The sequence below is a fragment of the Lagenorhynchus albirostris genome, chromosome 8, assembly GCF_949774975.1.
Source record: "Lagenorhynchus albirostris chromosome 8, mLagAlb1.1, whole genome shotgun sequence".
NCBI classification, from domain to species: domain Eukaryota; kingdom Metazoa; phylum Chordata; class Mammalia; order Artiodactyla; family Delphinidae; genus Lagenorhynchus; species Lagenorhynchus albirostris.
Genome location: NC_083102.1, coordinates 68,695,908 through 68,720,075, shown reverse-complemented (window position 1 = coordinate 68,720,075; position 24,168 = coordinate 68,695,908). Strand labels below are relative to the sequence as shown.

At 37.1% G+C, this 24,168-nt stretch overlaps 1 protein-coding gene across 2 annotated transcripts in view; it reads left to right on the top strand.

The window, feature by feature from the left end:
• Positions 1-24,168, top strand: part of CRPPA (CDP-L-ribitol pyrophosphorylase A) — a 305,420-nt gene that overhangs the window by 33,274 nt on the left and 247,978 nt on the right. The gene's annotated exons all lie outside the window — the stretch shown is intronic.

Sequence of the window (24,168 nt, the reverse complement as noted above, 5' to 3'; positions counted from 1 at the left end):
CTGCTGTGTTGAGGGTCTCAAAGAACCACCCCCATATTTGGAGATTAGCTAGAAGAACTCAAGGAACTGAGTACATAGTTGGACTCAAGGCTAAAATTGATTAGAGTGACGTTGGATGATAAGAGAAAAAGACCCAGGCAGAGTCTGGAGGAATCCATGTGTAATCTTCCTCATGATCTCTCTCCTTCAGTGTCGCACAAAGGTACACCTTCCGTCCAGCAGTGAGAAGGCAGCAGTTTGGGTGTGATGTTTCTTTTCAGGGAAGCCCATTAGAGATTTGATGTCTAAGGTACTGTGTTGGTCACATAGATACCCTCTGCCTTGCACACAAACTTCAGACTCCCAGGAGAAAAGCCGGTGTTCAACATAAAGCATATTGTAAACCATATTGTTTATGTGAACATCTAGGCACAGTGAGCCACTCTTACCAGTTAACTGTTCACTGGAAACACTCCAAGAGCCAAGTTCCCAGACACTGGCCGAGGGCCCACCTGGTGAGCAGGTCTACTGCTCAGGCCTGCAATCTCAGGCCTAATGTAGTAAACATTTTGCACAGCTGTATAGATATTTTGTTAAAATTTTAAAGGTAAGTGATTTCAAAATACCAAATCATTCATGTTTAGATTATACTGGATTGTCTTTGCTTTCATGTTTTGGAAACATTTTTGTACCTGTAAATTTTACTGCTATTCATTTCTGTGTTTATTTATTAAACAGTTATTAAATATCAGGTAAAGTGCTTGTCAGAAACTTCCCAATGAAATAAGATCACTTACAACAACTAAGGCAGTGCTTGGCTGATGTTAGACAATCAGTAAATAGAGAAAGATGGACTTTAAAGAATATGAGATAATGGTAACATAAATATTGACATTTTATAATAAAAGAATACCGCATTTTGGATAGAAAGTTAATCACAATGAATCAATCTTGACTATCAGTTTCTGTTTTAAATATTGAGAATGTAAATCATAATCAGTTTTCATGGTATGAATAGTCGTCAGTGGTTTGTTTTGTTTTCTTAAAACTCGTTATACAGAAATTTACCTGTATTTGATCATTAATCAAATATTACCCTATCGATAATCCTATAAAGCCTAAATCTTTCTAATATTTTTTAAGATTAATGAAAGAATTTGTTCATCTTTATATAAGCTTTACATTAAGAAGAATGATAGCTCTGTCTTAGAAAATTTAATATAACCTTATGGTCCTCACACTAGAGTAGCATGTTTCAACAGTTTTTAGTAGAGAACTAAGCCCTAATACACTGAGGCAATAGTTGTCAAATTATGGTTCCCAGACCAGCAGCATAAGCATGTTTTGGAACTTGTTAAAATGCAAATTCTGCGCCTCCACCTCAGACTTAGTTACTTAGAAACTCTGGGAATAAGACCCATCCATTTGTGTCTTAACGAGCAAGCTGGCCACGTGATCCTGACTGACAGTGAATTTTGGGAACCAACACCCTAAGGTATCCGTTGTATGTGATAAATTCTCTTCTGTTGTGTTCTTGGGAGAATAAGAACGTAGTCACACAAAAATAACTGTTCTGTGGTTCAGATGAGGAATTCTCAAGCCATTTTGGAGGTTTTGATACAAGTTCTTATGAGAATTATTTTTGATCATAAAGGCGTTCATAAGGAAATTTGTGTAAAAGATGTCTCTCATGTATATGATTTGTGTATATATATGTTTGCTTTTAACGAATAGAGAAGAGTAAGATATGACAGAGTTCCAAGGGTGGGAAGTTGTTCTCTATAGAGTGGTCAGAAGTACTCTGTGAAAAGGTAAAGTTTAAACCAACATCGGGAAGTAATTGAGGCGATAAGTCATGCAGGTAACTGACAGAACATTATTTTACGCACAAGGACGCAGAATCTAAGAAGGTAGAGCAAGGCTGGAAGAGAATGACATCATGGGGGGAAGTAGGAGGTGTACCTGGGTCCAGTATCTTGTTGAGCCTTAAAGGCAATGTTATGGGCTTTAGATTTTACACTGAATGAGAAGGGAAGACTTTGGATGGTGCTGTGTGAAACCTCACTTCTATGGGGTCACCTGTCAGTTGTGGGGATGGTACCTTACAGAAGGGAAAGAAGTAAGCTATAGTGATGATCAAGGCAAAGATGATGACAATTAGGGCAATTTGGATAGTAGAGTATTTGGTGTGAAGTGTTTGTTCTGAATATTTTTAAAAATAAAATGAGGATAAGCCAATTGGTCTCGTATGGGATATCAGAATGGGAAGAATCATGGGTCCAAGAATTTGCTCTGAATAACTAGAATGTAGTTGCCCCTTTTTTTTCTTTTTTCTTTATTTTTTTTGGAGTATAGTTGCTTTAAAATGTTGTGTTTCTACTGTACAGCAAAATGAATCAGCTATAAGTATACATATATCCCGTCTTTTTTGGATTTTCTTCCCATTTAGGTCACCACAGAGCATTAAGTAGAGTTCCCTATGCTATACAGTAGGTACTTATTAGTTATCTATTTTATACATAGTATCAATAGTGTATGTATGTCAATTCCAATCTCCCAATTGCAGTTGCCCTTTATTGGGATGGAGAATGCGAGAGGAAGAAATGGTTTTGTGTGATCAGATCAAAAGTTTGGTTCTGAAAGACTAAGTTTGAGATTTCCTTTAGACATACTCAACTGTATCCCTTAACCTTTTTGACTATATGGAACTAGAATTCTGTGGAAAGATCCAGATAATGATAGGCACTTGAGAATTGCCATCATGCAAGGCATTTAATGCCTTGGAGTTAACTGACCTAACTAGAAAAACAGGTACAGAGAAAGTAAGAGCTACAAAGGCTGAACCCTGGGGCAAAGATTGAGTTTGTGAAGATGTATTAGTTTCCTATTACTGTTGAAACAAATTACCACAGACTTACAGAATTAAAAAAAAATACTTTAAAATTCTAGAGATCAGAAATCTAAAATCAAGGTGGTAGGGCTGTGTTTCTTGAGACTACAGGGGAGACTATCTCCTTGACTGTTCCAGTTTCTAGAGGCCACCTGCATTCCTTGGCTTCTGGCCTATCCCTCATACCATTACAAGCTCTTGATTTCAATGTCACATCTAATCCTAGTGATGACATCAGACCCATCTAGATAGTCCCAGTTAATCTCCCCATCTCAAAATCTCTAATCTTATCTTCAAAGTCCCTTTGCCATCTAAACGACTTATTCAGATTCTGGGCATTAGGACATGGATATCTTGGGAAGGGGCATTATTCAGAAGAGGAGTGGCCAAAGAGTAAGAGGGTAATGTCCCAGAAGCCTAGTGAAGAAAGGGGCTCAGGAGTGATTGAGCAGTTGTTAAATGCTGCATAGTGGTTTAAAAAAAGGATCGAGAACTGACCATAATAAGCCTTAGCAGTGTGAGATTGCCAGTGTCGGGGTGGTGGTGGTGTTAGTTATGGAAACCTGGTTGCAATTGATTGACTAGAGAATAGGAGTGCCGCTTTTTATAGGAACTTCCATGCATATGGAGCAGAAAAATGGGGTGGCCGAAGGGGGTTCTAAACTGAGAAATTTTTTATTAAGGTGGATGGCATGACAACATATTGATAAAATGATGGAGTGATTTAGTAGAAAGGAAAAGACTGGCACTGTATTGAGAGGGGATGGACAGTTCATCCACAGGGATAGGAGGAAAGGCCATATTTGGGTACAGATATAGATTAGTAGATGTAGTGGGAAGATTTGTTGGAGTTTGTTGTCCGATTTTTATTAGTGATGCGGGGTGCAGATCATCAGCTGAGACACAGGGAGGGGGGAGGTATCTAGGCTTTAGGATAGAAAAGGATACCTCTAGTCCATAGTAAATACTGACTTGTATTGTTAAATTCTTACACTTAAGTTAAAAATACACAAAATCATCCCAAAGAAAAAATCTATCTATTTTCCAGGGCTGTTTTCTGGACATTTATGGGAAACTGAAATATTTGATCAAAAAAACTGCAAAACCATCAAATGGGTCAATCACTAATGTGGCCTTGAAATGTGGACTTGACATGTGAACTTTTTATATTTTATCAAGGGTGTAACTTTGCTTTGTGGTACTCACGTAGAAAATACATAATAGTGTTGATCATTTACTGAGTTGAGCAGAAATCGGGCAGTTGTAAGTAAGTTCATATGAGATTGTATTATACATAGAAGAAACACATCTTAATCTGATCCAAAGCCATATGGCCTGGCCAAAAAGGTGGGTTTTTCTTGTTTTCTTTTTGTTGTTGTTTTTCCCGAGTTTGAGGTTATGGATGACTTCTCCTCATCAAATTGGGTGCTGGGCAGTTATAGATGTCAAGCTGCAGTTCTGTCTATGAATCTGCTGGATTGTTTCCCCCACCATTTCTTGTCTCATGTCATTCATCCTCTTGTTCTGTGTGCTCTAGTTATGCTTACTTTATTTTCTCAAATATAAGTTTGGTCCTTTCTGGAACTTTACTTCCTATCTTGCTGTATATCCTTTAGATAGTAAGTAAATTATCATTTAGGGAAGCCTTTACTGTCCACCCCCACCCCCACTAGGTTAGTCTAACCCACTACACATTTTCCTAGTGTCCTGTTTTTTCTGCCCAGCATCAAAATTAGAATGGAATGATTACTTGGGAAATCACTTACGAAATGTCCAGCTCCCCTGCTAGACCATGAGCCCTGTGAAAGTAGGCACGGTGCCTGTCCTAGCAACTTGCCTGATATTTTATTAGTACCGAGTGCATATTTGTTCAATGGATGAGCATCGAAGTGTATGCATATAAATATGAAAAATATCCAACGTACTGCTTCTTTTGGGCCACTTTTTCAAGATATTAACACTGTTTCCACTCTGCATTTAGGTCCCTATGCAAATGTCACCTTGTCAGAGAAGCTTTCCACTGATAACTTATATATAAAAATGTTCTCTGTCATGTATTGCTTAATTCTGCTTTTAGTTTCATTAGATATCACTAATGTGTTTTTGGTAGATTTTTCTCTTTCCTGCATGACCGCTCCATTAGAGCAGGAATTTTATCTTATTTGTTGCACCTGGAAGAGTTCATGGCTTACATGATGTTCTTAACATTTTCAAATGTAAGAATTTTATCCATACGTGGGTATATGTAGATACATGTTTATGTGTTAACACTTAGGTCAGTTATTATGTAAAAAGCTTTGCATGGGGTAATATATATGTTATGTACATACTGAAATTTTTTTCTAAAACCTTCAAGAAATTCATCTGAGAAATTAGAAGTATAGACAAACATTTGTGTATAAAGCTAGTGATTTGCAGCATTTTTGTAAATGTGAGAAATTCTATTCGGCCTCTATTTCTAGAGATTAGTTTTGAATGAATTTAAAGAGCCACTTAATGAATGGATAAAGAAGATGTGGCACATATATACAATGGAATGTTACTCAGCCATTAAAAGAAACGAAATTGAGTTATTTGTAGTGAGGTGGATGGACCTAGAGTCTGTCATACAGAGTGAAGTAAGTCAGAAAGAGAAAAACAAATACCATATGCTAATATATATATATGGAATCTAAGAAATAAAAAAAAAGGTCATGAAGAACCTAGGGATAAGACGGGAATAAAGACACAGAGCTACTAGCGCATGGACTTGAGGATATGGGGAGGGGGAAGGGTAAGCTGTGACAAAGTGAGAGAGTGGCATGGACATATATACACTACCAAAGGTCAAATAGATAGCTAGTGGGAAGCAGCCGCATAGCACAGGGAGATCAGCTGGGTGGTTTGTGACCGCCTGGAGGGGTGGGATAAGGAGGGTGGGAGGGAGTGAGACGCAGGAGGGAAGAGATATGGGGACATATGTGTATGTGTAGCTGATTCACTTTGTTGTAGGGCGGAGGCTGGCGCACCATTGTAGAGCAGTTATACTCCGATAAAGATGTTAAAAAAAAAAAAAAAGAGTCACTTAAAGTTGTTTTGGGGGAATCTTTATGGAGCATGAAAATGCTCATGATATTAATATAACTCGTTATGTTAACTATATATAATATGTATTTATGCTTACATGTACACGTGTGTGTATGAGTACACATACAAAACAGAAAAACTAGTTGGATATGTGAATACTGACATGTGACTGGGTTGATAGTAATTGAAGTCATTAAAAATCTGCAGATGTGATACACATTTAAAATATATAAATACTTCAGTATTTGGTTTTGATTGGTTTTGGACTTTTGCACGTACTTGCTTTTGTTGCTTAAAAACGATTTGAAAAACTTTCATTCCTTGAATTTTTAATGACACATTAAGCAGCTGCTAAAGGAAAAGATGGCTAAATTAAAGAGTAACAAATTCAGTAGTGAAATTACTCAGTCTATAGAAACATGAGGAAAACACCAGATTGGTCCAGAGGATTCTTATTGAGTATTCAAATACATAATCATGTTCTGTACTGTTTTAGAAAAATTTTGTACAAAAGCTTTTTAAATTACATGAATCAATTTCTTGAGGAAAATTGGTATGATGGGCACAGATGGTATTCTAAACTTTATTGAGACCTGGCCTCATTTCTAACAAGTTTTTAAGTTCTCAATGAGAATTTCAGAAGATAACTTGTTAAATTTTCATGAAAATGCACATGCCTGGAAGACAGAGCAGGACTCAGCCAGTGACAGAATTGTTCTCTTCAGTGTTAATGATGTACCTTTTGGTTTGATATACTAGACTTCACTGCAGAGATTAATACGTAGGAGTTAAATTTTCTCAATCTCCATTAAGAGTATTTTAATGAAACTGGCTGTTTAACCTGAAAGGGGAAAAACACCTTTCAAAAACATGCCTAAAACAGCCCTTGGATTCTTAAAGATTCCTGTCACTGAAGTCTCTAGATCCAAGAATACAATTATAAAATTAAAGGAATATAATAGGAATTTCCTTTTGTCCTACGTACCCTGCTCACACCCCACATGCATTAGAATAAAATAGGACTTGTATCTTGTACTGAGTGCTAACACGTTGGGCTTTAAATGCCAAGTTAACAAGAAACCAGTCAAAAGCATTGAACTTTGTGAAGAGTCTTTCCTTTATATCCACAAGCATTACAGTTCTCGGAGGTTTTATTGCTGTTGTTACAGAGTGTACTTGCCCATTCCTTCTGCCTCCCTCTCTGTTTAGTTAGGCCTGGATTGAATTTGGAGGTGATGAGGAAGAGCCTCAGGATAGAGTTTCAGAAGAAACCTCACATCACATGGGGTTTTGAAAAGGAGAAGTAGGAAAGAGAGGAGGGCAGTAATCATTTTTATAAATGAAGAATTGAGAAAGGGATAGAAATGAAAAGATATGTATTGGGATGAGTAAGTGAAAGATGGAAGAAACTGTGAAGAAAATGAGTGAAAACCAAATGAGGGCTCTTATGGTAAAGCTTTGAGTTGGAAATGAGCGACTTGTTGAATTAGTGGAAGTATCTGCAAAACACTATTTTTGCCCCTCAAATGTCAGGCACAAACTATGGTAGCAAGTTGCACATCTCATAAATAAAACCATGATCTATAGATTTATACTTTGAGAAAATAAATTCACAACTTGATAGTATGTTTGAATTTATTAAACACGTCCCAAAGTCATGCTTTTCTCTATTGGTCATATTTCTCAAGATGGTATCCTTCTCTCTTCTACCTTTATTTTTCTTCCAGTTACCCTACTTATATATATTCAGGTAACCAGATGAGTTCTGGTTCTATTTTGGAGAAATTCGAAAGTGCTATAGGAAAAAACGATTCTGTGACAGTGGCTGGGATCTCCTTTGAGAATATTTTTACCTTCAGAAGTTTCTTAACCATAGCCTATAACAGTACTTTGTCTCTTATTTACTTCATGTATATGGAGAAAACCTTATAAATTATTGCTTCACAAACTTGCTTTTTTTCTGAATCTTCCCTTACATTGATAAGCTTTGATGGTACAGTTTAAAAACTAATCACTTGATTATCTTTTGATACAGCCCTCATCCTTCATGTCGACTTGGGTGGGGGGTGGGGGGAGGATCTCTCTTGATGATGTTCCTCCTGCCATCCTTGTCCATCTTTAATGTTCCACACCACTGATCCCTGCAAATGATCCTTTTAACATGCAAATCTGTCAGTGTTCATCCACAGCTTTAGGACTTTAGGTTGTCCTCTGTGGTTCATAGGATAAAGTACCAGCTCCTAAGCATGGCATACAGTTACTGTCCATTGCTCAAAACTCCAGTCTACAGACTTCATGACTTAGTTTCCTTACCACGTCTTTTATCCGATTATGTCTACTTTGGGTATATACCGTTCCTTTCATGTTTCATTAAAAATAGGCAGACAACAAAAAAACAAATGGACCTAATTAAACTTAAAAGGTTTTGTACAGCAAAAGAAAGCATCGACAGAATGAAAAGACAGTCTACTGAATGGGAGGAAATAATTGCAGATGATATCACTGGTAAAGGGTAAATATCTAAAATATATGAACAGTTCATATAATGTCCAAAATAACCTGCAAAAATGGGCAGAAGACCTGAATACAAATTTTTCCAAAGAAGACATACAGGTGGCCAATGGGCGCGTCAAAAGATGTTCAACATCATTACATTGGAGAAATGTGAATGAAAGCTACAGTAAGATATCACCTCACACTAGTGAGAATGGCTATCATCAAAAATCCCACAAATAACAAATGTTGGTGAGGATGAGAAGAAAGGGAGAACCTTTATACACTGATGGTGGCAATGTAAATTGGTACAACTATTATGGAAAAGAGCATGGAGGTTCCTCAATATACAAAGGATCTAGAAGTTCAACTCCTGGGTATATATCTGAAGAAAACAAAAACATTAATTTGAAGAGCGATATGCACTCCCATGTTCATAGTACCATTACTTAAAATAGTTATGATATAGAAGCAATTGAAGTGTCCAAAAAGTGAATGGATGAAGATGTGGTATATATACACAATGGGATAGTATTCAACCATAAAAAGAATGAAATTTTACCATTTGCAGCAACATGGATTGACTTGGAGGTATTATATTTAGTGAAATAAGTCAGACAACATATGGTATCACTTATTTGTGAAATCTAAGAAGCTAATGAAAACAGCAAAGGAACAGACTCAGAGATATAGAACAAACTAGTGGTTACCAGTGGGGAGGGGGAAGGTAAGAAGGGCAAGATAGGGTAGGGGATTAATAGGTACAACCTACTAGGTATAAAATAAGTTTAAAAAAGTAAAACATCTACTTCACTATCATTTATTGGTCACCTTAATTCCTGGTGATTTTTTCCCCTTTATTTAAACTTTTGAAATCTGTTGCCTTATACCCTAAAGCGTCTTACCATCAAAGTTTTTAACGTGTATATACAGATACATTACAGTGCAAACTTGTCAGTTCCCTTCCTGTTTTGTTTTGGATCTTAGGTGTTTAGAACTGACTTGATGTTCCTTCTTGGTTTATCGTTGGTTACTGCAGTTTATCTGTGCTAGCCACCTCTTTTTTAAAAATTTTATTTTTTCTCTCCGTTTTCCAAGATCTTACTCTTCTGCTTCCTGAAGAACCTCTTCTGTTACATTTAATGCTTTTCTTAGTCAACTTTCATATGTATCTAAATACATGTCTTACTCAGGTGAAGTTTTTTTTTTAACATCTTAATTGGAGTATAATTGCTTTACAGTGGTGTGTTAGTTTCTGCTTTTTAACAAAGTGAATCAGTTATACATATACATATGTTCCCATATCTCTTCCCTCTTGAGTCTCCCTCCCTCCCACCCTCCCTATCCCACCCCTCTAGGTGGTCACAAAGCACCCAGCTGATTTCCCTGTGCTATGCGGCTGCTTCCCACTAGCTATCTATTTGACCTTTGGTAGTGTATATATGTCCATGCCACTCTCTCACTTTGTCACAGCTTACCCTTCCCCCTCCCCATATCCTCAAGTCCATTCTCTAGTAGGTCTGTGTCTTTATTCCTGTCTTACCCCTAGGGTTTTCATGACATTTTTTTTTTCTTAAATTCCATATATATGTGTTAGCATACGGTATTTGTCTTTCTCTTTCTGACTTTCTTCACTCTGTATGACAGACTGTAGGTCCATCCACCTCATTACAAATAGCTCAATTTCGTTTCTTTTTATTGCTGAATAATATTCCATTGTATATATTGCCACATCTTCTTTATCCATTCATCCGATGATGGACACTTAGGTTGTTTTCATCTCCGGGCTATTGTAAATAGAGCTGCAATGAACATTTTGGTACATGACTCTTTTTGAATTACGGTTTTCTCAGGGTATGTGTCCAATAGTGGGATTGCTGGGTCATATGGTAGTTCTATTTGTAGTTTTTTAAGGAACCTCCATACTGTTCTCCATAGTGGCTGTACCAATTTACATTCCCACCAGCAGTGCAAGAGTGTTCCCTTTTCTCCACAGCCTCTCCAGCATTTATTGTTTCTAGATTTTTTGATGATGGCCATTCTGACCGGTATGAGATGATATCTCATTGTAGTTTTGATTTGCATTTCTCTAATGATTAATGACGTTGAGCATTCTTTCATGTATTTGTTGGCAGTCTGTATATCTTCTTTGGAGAAATGTCTGTTTAGGTCTTCTCCCCATTTTTGGATTGGGTTGTTTGTTTTTTTGTTATTGAGCTGCATGAGCTGCTTGTAAATTTTGGAGATTAATCCTTTGTCAGTTGCTTCATTGAAAATATTTTCTCCCATTCTGAGGGTTGTCTTTTGGTCTTGTTTATGGTTTCCTTTGCTGTGCAAAAGCTTTGAAGTTTCATTAGGTCCCATTTGTTTTTTTATTTCCATTTCTCTAGGAGGTGGGTCAAAAAGGATCTTGCTGTGATTTATGTCATAGAGCGTTCTGCCTATGTTTTCCTTTAAGTGTTTGATAGTTTCTGGCCTTACATTTAGGTCTTTAATCCATTTTGAGCTTATTTTTGTGTATGGTGTTAGGGAGTGATCTAATCTCATACTTTTACATGTAGCTGTCCAGTTTTCCCAGCACCACTTACTGAAGAGGCTGTCCTTTCTCCACTGTACATTCCTGCCTCCTTTATCAAAGGTAAGATGACCATATGTGTGTGGGTTTATCTCTGGGCTTTCTCTCCTGTTCCATTGATCTATATTTCTGTTTTTGTGCCAGTACCATACTTCCTTGACTACTGTAGCTTTGTAGTATAGTCTGAAGTCAGGGAGCCTGATTCCTCCAGCGGTGTTTTTCTTTCTCAAGATTGCTTTGGCTATTCGGGTCTTTTGTGTTTCCATACAAATTGTGAAATTTTTTGTTCTAGTTCTGTGAAAAATGCCAGTGGTAGTTTGATAGGGATTGCATTGAATCTGTAGATTGCTTTGGGTAGTAGAGTCATTTTCACAATGTTGATTCTTCCAATCCAAGAGCATGGTATATCTTTCCATCTATTTGTATCATCTTTCATTTCTTTCATCAGTGTCTTATAATTTTCTGCATACAGGTCTTTTGCCTCCTTAGGTAGGTTTATTCCTAGATATTTTATTCTTTTTGTTGCATTGGTAAATGGGAGCGTTTTCTTGATTTCACTTTCAGATTTTTCATCATTAGTGTATAGGAATGCCCGAGATTTCTGTGCATTAATTTTGTATCCTGCTACTTTACCAAATTCATTGATTTAGCTCTAGTAGTTTTCTGGTGGCATGTTTAGGCATGTTTACTATACTCTATGTATAGTATCATGTCATCTGCAAACAGCGACAGCTTTACTTCTTCTTCTCTGATTTGGATTCCTTTTATTTCCTTTTCTTCTCTGATTGCTGTGGCTAAAACTTCCAAAACTATGTTGAATGAGAGTGGTGAGAGTGGGCAACCTTGTGTTGTTCCTGATCTTAGTGGAATGGTTTCAGTTTTTCACCATTGAGGACGATGCTTGCTGTGGGTTTGTCATATATGGCCTTTATTATGTTGAGGTAAGTTCCCTCTATGCCTACTTTCTTGAGGGTTTTTATCATAAATGGGTGTTGAATTTTGTCAAAAGGTTTCTTTGCATCTATTGAGATGACCATATGGTTTTTCTCCTTCAGTTTGTTAATATGGTGTATCACGTTGATTGATTTGCGTATATTGAAGAATCCTTGCATTCCTGGAATCAACCCCACCTGATCATAGTGTATGATCCTTTTAATGTGCTGTTGGATTCTGTTCGCTAGTATTTTGTTGAGGATTTTTGCATCTGTGTTCATCAGTGATATTGGCCTGTAGTTTTCTTTCTTTGTGACATCCTTGTCTGGTTTTGGTATCAGGGTGATGGTGGCCTCATAGAATGAGTTTGGGAGTGTTCCTCCTTCAGCTATATTTTGGAAGAGCTTGAGAAGGATAGGCGTTAGCTCTTCTCTAAATGTTTGATAGAATTTGCCTGTGAAGCCATCTGGTCCTGGGCTTTTGTTTGTTTGAAGATTTTAAATCACAGTTTCAATTTCAGTGCTTGTGATTGGTCTGTTCATATTTTCTATTTCTTCCTGATTCAGTCTTAGCAGGTTGTACATTTCTAAGACTTTGTCCATTTCTTCCAGGTTGTCCATTTTATTGACAAAGAGTTGCTTGTAGTAAGCTCTCATGATCTTTTGTATTTCTGCAGTGTTAGTTGTTACTTCTCCTTTTTCATTTCTAATTCTATTGATTTGAGTCTTCTCCCTTGTTTTCTTGATGAGTCTGGCTAATGGTTTATCAATGTTGTTTATCTTCTCAAAGAACCAGATTTTAGTTTTATTGATCTTTGCTATCGTTTCCTTCATTTCTTTTTCATTTATTTCTGATCTGATTTTTATGATTTCTTTCCTTCTGCTAACTTTGGGGTTTCTTTGTTCTTCTTTCTCCAATTGCTCTAGGTGCAAGATTAGGTTGTTTATTTGAGATCTTTCCTGTTTCTTAAGGTAGGATTGTATTGCTATAAACTTCCCTCTTAGAACTGCTTTTGCTGCATCGCATAGGTTTTGGGTCGTTGTGTCTCCATTGTCATTTGTTCCTAGGTATTTTTTTTTCTCGTGGTATGCGGGCCTCTGACTGCTGTGGCCTCTCCCGCTGTGGAGCACAGGCTCTGGACGCGCAGGCCCAGTGGCCATGGCTCATGGGCCCAGCCGCTCCGTGGCATGCGGGATCCTCCCAGACCGGGGCACGAACCCGTGTCCCCTGCATCGGCAGGGGGACTCTCAACCACTGCGCCACCAGGGAAGCCCTGTTTCTAGGTATTTTTTGATTTCCTCTTTTATTTCTTCAGTGATCACTTGGTTATTAAGTAGTGTATTGTTTAGCCTCCATGTGTTTGTATTTTTTACAGATCGTTTCCTGTAATTGATATCTAGTCTCATAGCGTTGTGGTCAGAAAAGATACTTGATACAATTTCAATTTTCTTAGATTTACCAAGGCTTGATTTGTGACCCAAGATATGAGCTATCCTGGAGAATGTTCCATGAGCACTTGAGAAAAATGTGTATTCTGTTGTTTTTGGATGGAATGTCCTACAAATATCAATAAGGTCCATCTTATTTAATGTAAAATTTAAAGCTTGTGTTTTCTTATTTATTTTCATTTTGGTTGAATTGTCCATTGATGAAAGTGGGATGTTAAAAGTCCCCTACTATTATTGTGTTATTTTCAATTTCCTCTTTATGGCTGTTAGCATTTGCCTTGCCTTATGTATTGAGGTGCTCCTATGTTGGGTGCATAAATATGTACAATTGTTATATCTTCTTCTTGGATCGATCCCTTGATCATTATGTAGTGTCCTTCTTTGTCTCTTCTAATAGTCTTTATTTTAAAGTCTATTTTGTCTGATATGAGAATTGCTACTCCAGCTTTTGGTTTCCATTTGCATGGAATATCTTTCCATCCCCTTACTTTCAGTCTGTATGTGTCTCTAGGTCTGAAGTGGGTCTCTTGTAGACAGCATATATATGGGTCTTGTTTTTGTATCCATTCAGCCAATCTGTCTTTTGGTGGGAGCATTTAATCCATTTACATTTAAGGTAATTATCGATATGTATGTTCCTATTCCCATTTTCTTAATTGTTTTGGGTTTGTTATTATAGGTCTTTTTCTTCTCTTGTGTTTCTTGCCTAGAGAAGATCCTTTAGCATTTGTTGTAAAGCTGGTTTGGTGGTGCTGAACTCTCTCAGCTTTTGCTTTTCTGTAAAGGTTTTAATTTCTCTATCAAATCTGAATGAGATCCTTGCTGGGTAGAGTAATCTTGGTTGCAGGTTTTTCTCCTTCATCACTTTAAATATGTCCTGCCACTCCCTTCTGGCTTGCAGAGTTTCTGCTGAAAGATCAGCTGTTAACCTTACGAGGATTCCCTTGTGTGGTATTTGTTGTTTTTCCCTTGCTGCTTTTACTATGTTTTCTTTGCATTTAATTTTTGACAATTTGATTAATATGTGTCTTGGCATGTTTCTCCTTTGATTTATCCTGTATGGGACACTCTGTGCTTCCTGGACTTGATTAACTATTTCCTTTCCCATATTAGGGAAGTTTTCAACTATAATCTCCTCAAATATTTTCTCAGTCCCTTTCTTTTTCTCTTCTTTTGGGACCCCTATAATTCCAATGTTGGTGTGTTTAATGTTGTCCCAGAGGTATCTGAGACTGTCCTCAGTTCTTTTCATTCTTTATTCTTCTCTGCAGTAGTTATTTCCAGTATTTTATCTTCCAGGTCACTTATCCGTTCTTCTGTCTCAGATATTCTGCTGTTGATCCCTTCTAGAGTAGTTTTAATTTCCTTTATTGTGTTCTTCATCGTTACTTGTTTCATCTTTAGTTCTTCTAGGTCCTTGTTAAATGTTTCTTGTATTTTGTCTGTTCTATTTCCAAGATTTTGGATCATCTTTATTATCATTATTCTGAATTGTTTTTCAGGTACACTGCCTATTTCCTCTTCATTTGTTAGGTCTGGTGGGTTTTTATCTTGCTCCTTCATCTGCTATGTGTTTTTTTTGTTTTCTCATTTTGCTTAACTTAATGTGTTTGGGGTCTCCTTTTTGCAGGCTGCAGGTTCGTAGTTCCCATTGTGTTTGGTGTCTGTACCCAGTGGCTAATGTTGGTTCAGTGGGTTGTGTAGGCTTCCTGGAGGAGGGGACTAGTGCCTGTGTTCTGGTGGATGAGGCTGGATCTTGTCTTTTTGGTGGGTAGGTCCACGTCTGGTGGTGTGTTTTGGGGTGTCTATGGAGTTATGATTTTACGCAGCCTCTCTGCTAATGGGTAGGGTTATGTTCCTGTCTTGGTAGTTGTTTGGCATAGGGTGTCCAGCACTGTAGCTTGCTGGTCGTTGAGTGAACCTGGGTGCTGGCGTTGAGATGGAGATCTCTGGGAGATTTTCACTGTTTGATATTATGTGGAGCTGGGAGGTCTCTTGTGGACCCGTGTCCTGAAGTTGGCTCTCCCACCTCAGAGGCACAGCACTGACTCCTGGCTGCAGCACCAAGAGCCTTTCATCCACACGGCTCAGAATAAAAGGGAGAAAAAGTAGAAAGAAAGAAAGAGGATAAAATAAAATAAAATAAAGTAAGATAAAATAAAGTTATTAAAATAAAAAAATTATTAAGAAAGAAATTTTTTTAAGAAGTAAAAACAAAAAACAAAAAAAACGGATGGATAGAATTGTAGGACAAATGGTGAAAGCAAAGCTATACGGACAAAATCTCACACAGAAGCATACACATACACACTCACAAAAAGAGGAAAAGGGGAAAAAATAATAAATCTTGCTCTCAAAGTCCACCTCCTCAATTTGGGATGATTTGTTGTCTATTCATGTATTCCACAGTTGCAGGGTACATCAAGTTGATGGTGGAGATTTAATCCACTGCTCCTGAGGCTGCTGGGAGAGATTTCCCTTTCTCTTCTTCGTTCGCACAGCTCCCGGGGTTCAGCTTTGGATTTGGCCCCGCCTCTGCGTGTAGGTCACCGGAGGGCGTTTGTTCTTCGCTCAGACAGGTTGGGGTTAAAGGAGACGCTGATTCGGGGGCTCTGGCTCACTCAGGCCGGGGGGAGGGAGGGGCATGGAGTGCAGGGCGAGCCTGCGGCGGCAGAGGCCGGCGGGACATTGCATCAGCCTGAGGTGCGCCGTGCGTTCTCCCGGGGAAGTTATCCCTGGATCCCGGGAGGCTGGCAGTGGCGGCCTGCACAGGCTCCCCGGAAGGGAGGTGGCAGTAGTGACCTGTGCTCGCACACAGGCTTTTTGGTGGCGGCAGCAGCAGCCTTAGCGTCTCACGCCCGTCTCTGGAGCTCCTTTAAGCAGCGCTTTTAATCCCCCCTCCTCATGCACTAGGAAACAAAACCCAGGTTTTGCTTTTACCAGGCCCGAAAGTGTTCCTCTTTCTTTTTATTCCTCTTTTGGACTAAAAAAAAGAATCTGTTGCCTTGTTTAGTCTCTAGGCCACTAGTTGGATCAGGATCAACCCAACAGGGGCCAAATAGGCAGCTCGCACCAGCAGCTCAGGAAATGGGAAAGTCCTGCTAGTGTTGGAGGGTCTCCTGCAGAGGTGGCGGTTTGCTATGCCTCACTGTGAGGACAAGGACACTGGCAGCAGAAGTTCTGGGAAGTACTCCTTGGCGTGAGCCAAGAGCTCAGGTTAAGTTTTTAAAACTTAAACAGATATTGATTTTTATTCACTATGATGTCATCCATGTTGAAGAATCTAGAGCTCATTCCCTGTTGTGGATTAGATTACTTCATAGTTTTTAATTATGTGCGTAGACTACATTCTACTTGTCTGTCTCTTTGGAGACCTACATTGTTTGTTCCCCAAAATGCAGTAATGGTAGTCCCCATATTTGTCACTGTAAGCACAGTGCAACAGTTTTTCTGGAGTACATATCAAGGAGTGGAATGGCTAGGTCATGGAGTGCATGCATTCTTAATTTCATTCTTCTACTTGGTTGCTCTCCAAGTGGCTGCACCAGTTTGAGATTCCACTAGCAATGAAGTGGAGGGTGGGGAAGTTCTAGTTTCAGCCTCATCTATAGTTTTGAAGTGCTGTAGCTTTCTATTTTTTGTCAATGTAATAGGCATGTTATATATTGATTTCTGTTTTAATTTGAATTTTATTGCCACCATTCTACATATATTTTTACATTTCTGTGTTGCTTATCTTATTAATGTGCATTAATATCGTTTGTCCATTTTCTTGAGTTTCTTCTGTCTTTATTTGGTGGAGTTTCTTCTGTATCCTGGATGTATTCCTTTCTTAGTTGTACACATTACAAATATTTTCTCTTAGTCTCTAACTTCTCTGCTTATGTTATCTTTAATGTTCTTCATTTATATGCAGCCAAATTGTGTGCATTTAAGGTCTTAAATTTGTCCCTATGTTGTGATTGTAGTCTATTGGTGTTAGTTTTTTCAGTTCACACTTAAGACTTTAATCTTTTTGGAGGGCATTAGAAAATACTCTGCAATATAATTCTAGTTTTTTAATCTTTATAAAGCTAGTTTTTCCAACATCATTTACTAAATCATCAATTTTTTTCTAATTTGTGAAACAGCCTGTTATATTGACAATTTTCAATATACATAGATTTATTTCTGAGTTTTTCACTGATGTACTTGTTTCCTGTGAAAACTACCCCATTGTTTTGAATTCATTAATTATTTCAAAAATTGCCTGTTTTTTGCACAGGTGCCCTAGCATATAGAGCCTTAGGGGCTTAAATACTGATGTGAGGTATGTGTACCAGTCTGGCCACTGCTTCACAAACACAGCTGGTCACTTTATTACATAGGACATGTCCAGACGGGCTTATAAGAAACTATTTTTTCCTGCTAACAGACCATTCTAAGGGACAGAATTCATCGGCCATCTCTTCAACCGAAACTTCAACTTTTGGTTGAAGTTTCTCCCACAGGGAATGAACTCTGTAGCACTCTGAATGTACTTGTACCACTCAGTCCCAAGGGAAGCCATATCCCTTGACTTACAACATGGCAGCCGTAACTGTCCAGAGGTAGCTACAGGGAGAAACCAGAGACTGGTTTGTGGCCTGTAGGACCATGTGGGCCCACATGTGGTTAGTCACTTCAGTGGCATAGCGTGTATGAGACCAAGAGAGTCTGAGGCAGAGCATAACATGTGACTGATTAAACTATTGACCTTTATTACTTTGATAAAAAATTTGAAACCTGATAAATTCCCACCAGTTGGAAGCTTTTATTGGAATGTTTTGGAGTTATAAACTAAGGGATCAAGTTGATGTCTTTAGTAAGTTGTCCCATTTATGAACACAGTATGGCTCATTCATTCAGGTCTTCTAAATTTTTGAAGGATTTTTACTTTGTGTTACATATTCTTTATCAGTAATTTCTTAGATTATGCGTTAGCTGTTGTAATTTATTTTGTACTTTCTAACTTATGTTTGCTGTTATGTTCCCTCACATCCTCTTTGGCGGATTGAACTTGTAATAGGCAGATTCATTGAACTCTGGTTTTAAGCTTATTCTTGAATTCTGTTTTCCCATAAATGATTATACTGTATGCAGATAATGACAAATTTGTCTTTTTCCTTTGAATCCTTATTTATTCATTTTTGGTTTGGCCAGGACCTCTGGTATCATGTTGCAGAAGAGCAAAGTGGAGTATGTTCTTCTGGATTTTCTTTATAGGGACTGTATCTAACTTGAGTCTGTTTGTTGTAGGTGTTATTTTGATAGAAAGTCTTCAACAAGTTGAACTAATCTTTAACTCATTTCCAAAAAAGTTGATCTCTTTTACAGAATCACAAGTATGCTTTTTGAAATTTTGATTTTCTATACCTAGCAAGATCATCATGTGACTTTTTCTCATTTTGTCGAATGGGATGAATTAACTTGAAACTCACTGATGTTGAACCATCTTTGACTCGTTGATAAACACTACTTGATGTAATTTTTTATACTATTGGATTTAGCTACCTGATATTTAGAATTTTTCCTCTGTGTTTATACGTGGAAAAGCTCCTTTTGATTTCTTGTGCTGTCCTTGTTTGAGTTCTATAGCAATGCTGTATTATTTTTATAAAATGAGGTGGGTAATTATTCTTGAACAATTTTTATGAGAAATATACTATTGCTGAAATTCTTTCCAGTAAAACTATGTAAGTTTGGAGATTTTTTCAAAGGCGAATGGGGTTAGAAGACAGTTTTTTCCTGTATTTTTAGCTTGTTCAGGACCCTCTATTCAGTTTTCCATAGTGGCTGTACCATTTTACATTCCCACCAACAGTGTAGAAGTGTTACAATTTCTCCAACATCCTTGCCAGCACTTCCCTTTCCCCAAACTAGTTGATAGCCATTCTAACTGTTGTGAGGTGATATCTCATTTTAGTTTCGATTTGTGATCCCCTGTTGACCAATGATGTTGAGTATCTTTTCAGATACCTGCTGGCCATTATGTCTTTTTTGGAGAAATGAATGGATAAGTACTTTGCCCATTTTAAAATTGGGTTGTTTTGCTGTTGAGTTTTACGAGTTTCTCACAGATATTGAATATTAACCTCATGTTAAAAGTTCTCATCACAAGAAAAAAATTTATAACTATGTTAGGTGACAGATGTTAACTAGACTTAACATGGTAATCATTTTGCAATGTATACAAATACTGAATTGTTGTATACCTGAAACTAATATAGTATGAAGTCAGTTATACCTCTTACAGTATTAAAAAACCCCTTATCAGATACACGGTTTAGCAAATAATATCTCCTATTCCTTAGTTTAGCTGTTTCATTCTGTTGTTTCCTTTGGCTCTGCAGAAGATTTTTAGTTTCATGCAGTTCCATATGTCTATTTACTTTTGTTTCTCATGTTTTTGGTACCATATCCAAGAAATCATTGCCAAAAGCAATGTCAAGAAGTGTTTTCTCTGTTCTAGGAGTTTTACAGTTTTAGGTCTTAACGTTTAAGACTTCACTTTGAGTTTAACTTTGTGTATGATGTTAGATAGGGGTCCAGTTTTATTAATTTGTATCTGGACATCTAGTTTCCCCAACACTATTTGTTGAAGAGATGATCTTTTCCCCATTCTTACTTTCAGAACCCTTGGCAAAGGTCAGTGGAGTGTGTATATGTGGGTTCATCTCTAGGCTCTCTATTCTATTCTGTTGGTCTATGTCTCTCACTTTATTCCAGTACCATGCTATTCTGAGTACTTAATATTGTAATTTACTTTTAAATCAGGAAGTGTAGTATCTCCAACTTTGTTCTCATTTCTTAAAATTGTTTTAGCTATACTAGGTGTTTGGCGGTTCTTTGAATTTCAAGATTTTTTTCCTAAATCTATAAAAAAAAAGTCACTAGGATTTTGGGGGAAGCATTGAAAGTGCACATTGCACTGGTAAGTATAGATACTTGAACAATATGAAATCTTCCCATCTATGAACACTGGGCGTCTTTGCATTTATTTGTGTATAAACTTTTTTCACTGTTTTATAAACAAGCTTTTGATTGTTACTGTTTTTTCTTTTTCATTGAAGTATAATTGACTTTACATTAGTTTCAGGTGTACAACATGGTGATTTGATATTTTAATATGTTATGAATGATCACCATATAAATCCAATTACTATCTGTCACCATGCTAAGTTATTACAGTATTATTACTATATGCCTTATGCTGTACATTACATTCCTGTGACTTATTTATTTTGTAACTGAAAATTTGTACATCTTAATCTTCACCTCTTTTGCCCATCCCCCCACCTTCCTCCCCCTCTAGCAACCAGCACTTTGTTCTCCCTATGAATGTTGGTTTTATTTGTTTTGTTTTATAGATTCCACATGAGTGAAATCATAGAGTATTTGATTTTCTCTGTCTGACTTATTTCACTTGGTGTAAAGCACTCCAGGTCCATCCATGTTGTCACAAAGAGCAACGTTTTATTCTTTTTTATGGCTGAGAAATATTCTCTTATATACACACACACACATATAAACACGTACCGCATCTTTATCTATTCATCTATCAGTGGTCACTTAGGTTATTTCTACATCTTGTCTATTTTATTGATAATGCTTCTACATAGGGGTGTGTATATCTTTTCAAATGAGTGTTTTTGTTTTCTTCAGGTAACTAGCCAGAAGTGGAATCACTAGGTCCTATGGTAGTTCTGTTTTTAGGTTTTTGAGGACCCTCCATACTGTTTACCATAGTGGCTGTATGAATTTGCTTTCCCATCAGCAGTGCACAAGGGTTCCCCTTCACATTCTCACCAACTCATGTTATTTGTCCTTTTTATGATAGCCATTCTGACAGGAGTGAGGTGACACCTCATTGTGGCTTTGATTTAAATTCCCCTGTTAGTAAATGAATTGAAGACATCAATGTAAGACTAGATACTATAAAACTCCTAGAGGAAAATATAGGCAGAGCACTCTGACATAAGCTGGAGCAATGTCTTTTTGGATCCACCTCCTAGAGTAATGGAAAAAGAAACAAAAATAAGCAAATGGGACCTTATTAAACTTAAAAGCTTTTACACATCAAAGGAAACCATAAACAAAATGAAAAGACAACCCTCAGAATGGGAGAAAATATTTGCAAGCAGTGCGACTGACAAGGGATTAGTCTCTAAAATATACAAACTGCTCATACAGCTCAATATCAAAAAAACCCCCAAACAACCCAGTCAACAAATGGACAGAAGACCTAAATAGACATTTCTCCAAAGAAGACCTACAGATTGCCAAAAGGCACATGAAAAGATACTCAACATTGGTAATTATTAGAGAAATACAAATGAAAACTATAATGAGATATCACCTCACACTGGTCAGAATGGCTAGCATTAAAAAGTCTACACATAATAAATGCTACAGAGGGTGTGGAGAAAAAGCAACCCTCCTACACTGTTGATAGGAATGTAAATTGGTAAAGTCACTAAGGAGAACAGTAAGGAATTTTCTTAAAAGACTAGAAACAGAGCTACCGTAAGATCCAGCAATCCCACTCCTGGGCATATATCTGGAGAAAACCATAATTTGAAAAGATACATGCATCCCAATGTTTATCGCGGCACTATTTACAATAGCCGTGACATGGAAGCAGCCTAAGTGTCCATTGACAGATGAATGGATAAAGGAGATGTAGTGTGTGTGTACACACACACATACACACACACAGTGGAATATTATTCAGCCGCAAAAAAGAATGAAATAATGCCATTTGTAGCAACATGGATGGATCTAGAGATTATCATACTAAGTGAAATAAGCCAGACCGAGAAAGACAAATATCATATGATAACGCTTATATGTGGAATCTAAAAGAAAGAAACACAAATAAACTTATTTCCAAAACAGAAGGAGACCTAGACACAGAAAACAAACTTATGGTTACCATAAGGGGAATGGAGGGTGGAGGAAGCAATAAATTAGGAGGCTGGGATTAACATATACACACTACTATGTATAAAATAGATTACCAACAAGGACCTACTGTATAGCAAAGGGAACTATACTCAATATTATGGAAAGGAAAGGAATCTGAAAAAGAATATATACACACACACACACACATATATAACTGAATTGCTATGCTATACACCTGAAACTTACATGATATTTTAAACCAACTATAGTTCAATGAAAAAAAATTCCCTGATTAGTGATGTTGAGTGTGCCTTCATGTGTCTTTTGGCCATACATATGTCATTTTTGGAAAGATGTCTATTCAGGTCTTCTGCCCATTTTTTTATTCCAGTTTTGAGATATAATTGACATAAGCACTGTATAAACTTAAGGTGTACAGTATAGTGATTTGATTTACATACATTATTAAATGATTATCACAGTAAGTTTAGTCGACATCCATCATCATGTACAGATATAACATTAATGAAATAGAAGAAAATATTCTTCCTGTGATGAGAACTTAGGGTTAACTCTATTAACCTATATATAACATACAGCAGTGTTAGTTATATTGATCATATTGTACATTACAGCCCTAGTACTTATTTATCTTATAACTGGAAGTTTATACCTTTTGACTGCCTTCATTCAATTCCCCTTCCCACCCCCTCCTCTGGTGAACACAAATTTATTTTTCTAAGTTTTAGTGTTGTAGGTCAATTATACTGCAAAAACATTGTTTCTGTTATACAACATAGTGATTTGATGTTTCTGTGTGTTTCAAAATGATCACAAGTGAGGTTACGATATGTCACCACACAGATATTGCATAATTATTGACTATATTTCCCACAGTGTACATTTTATATCCATGATTCATTTGTCTTATAACTGGAAGTTTATACTTCTTAATCACCCTCACCTATTTCTTTCCTTCCCCCCTTCCCTCTGGCGACCACCTGTTTGTTATCTGTATCAGTAATTCTATTTGTTTTATGTTCGTTCATTTGTTTTTTAGATAGATATGTAATGAAATCACACAATATTTGTCTTTCTCTGTCTGAATTATTTTACTTAGAATAATACCCTCTAGCTCCATCCATACTTTTTGTGGCTAATAGTTCATTTTATACATATCACATCTTCTTTATCCTTTCATCTATTGATGGACGTATTGCTTCCGTATCTTGCTATTGTAAATAATGCTGCAATGAACATAGGCGTGCCTATTTCTTTTTGGATTAGTGTTTCTGTTTTCTTTGAATAGATAACCAGGAGTGGAAATGCTGGATCTTATGGTATTTCTAGTTTTAATTTTTTGAGAAATCTCCATACTGTTTTCCACAGCGGTCACACCAGTTGACACTTCCACCAACACTGTGCGAAGGTTCCCTTTTCTCCATATCCTTGCTAACACTTGTTTTATGTTGTCTATTTGAATAGCAGCCATTCTGACAGGTGTGAGGTGGTATCTTGTTGTGTTTTTGATTTGCATTTCCCTGATGGCTAGTGATGTTGAGCATCGTTTTATGTGCCTGTTCGCCATTTGTGTGTCTTCCTTGGAAAAATGTCTATTCAGATCCTCTGTCCATTTTTAAACCAGGTTGTTTGTTTTTCTGAGTTTTATGAGCTGGTTATATATCTTGGATATTAGCCCTTTATTGGATACATCATTTGAAAATATCTTCTCCTTTTTGTTTTGTTGATAGTTTGCTTCACTGAGCAAAAGCTTTTTAGTTTGGTGCAGTTCCATTTGTTTGGTTTTGCTTTTGCTTTCATTGCCTGAGGAGACATATACAAAAAAATATTGTTAAAGC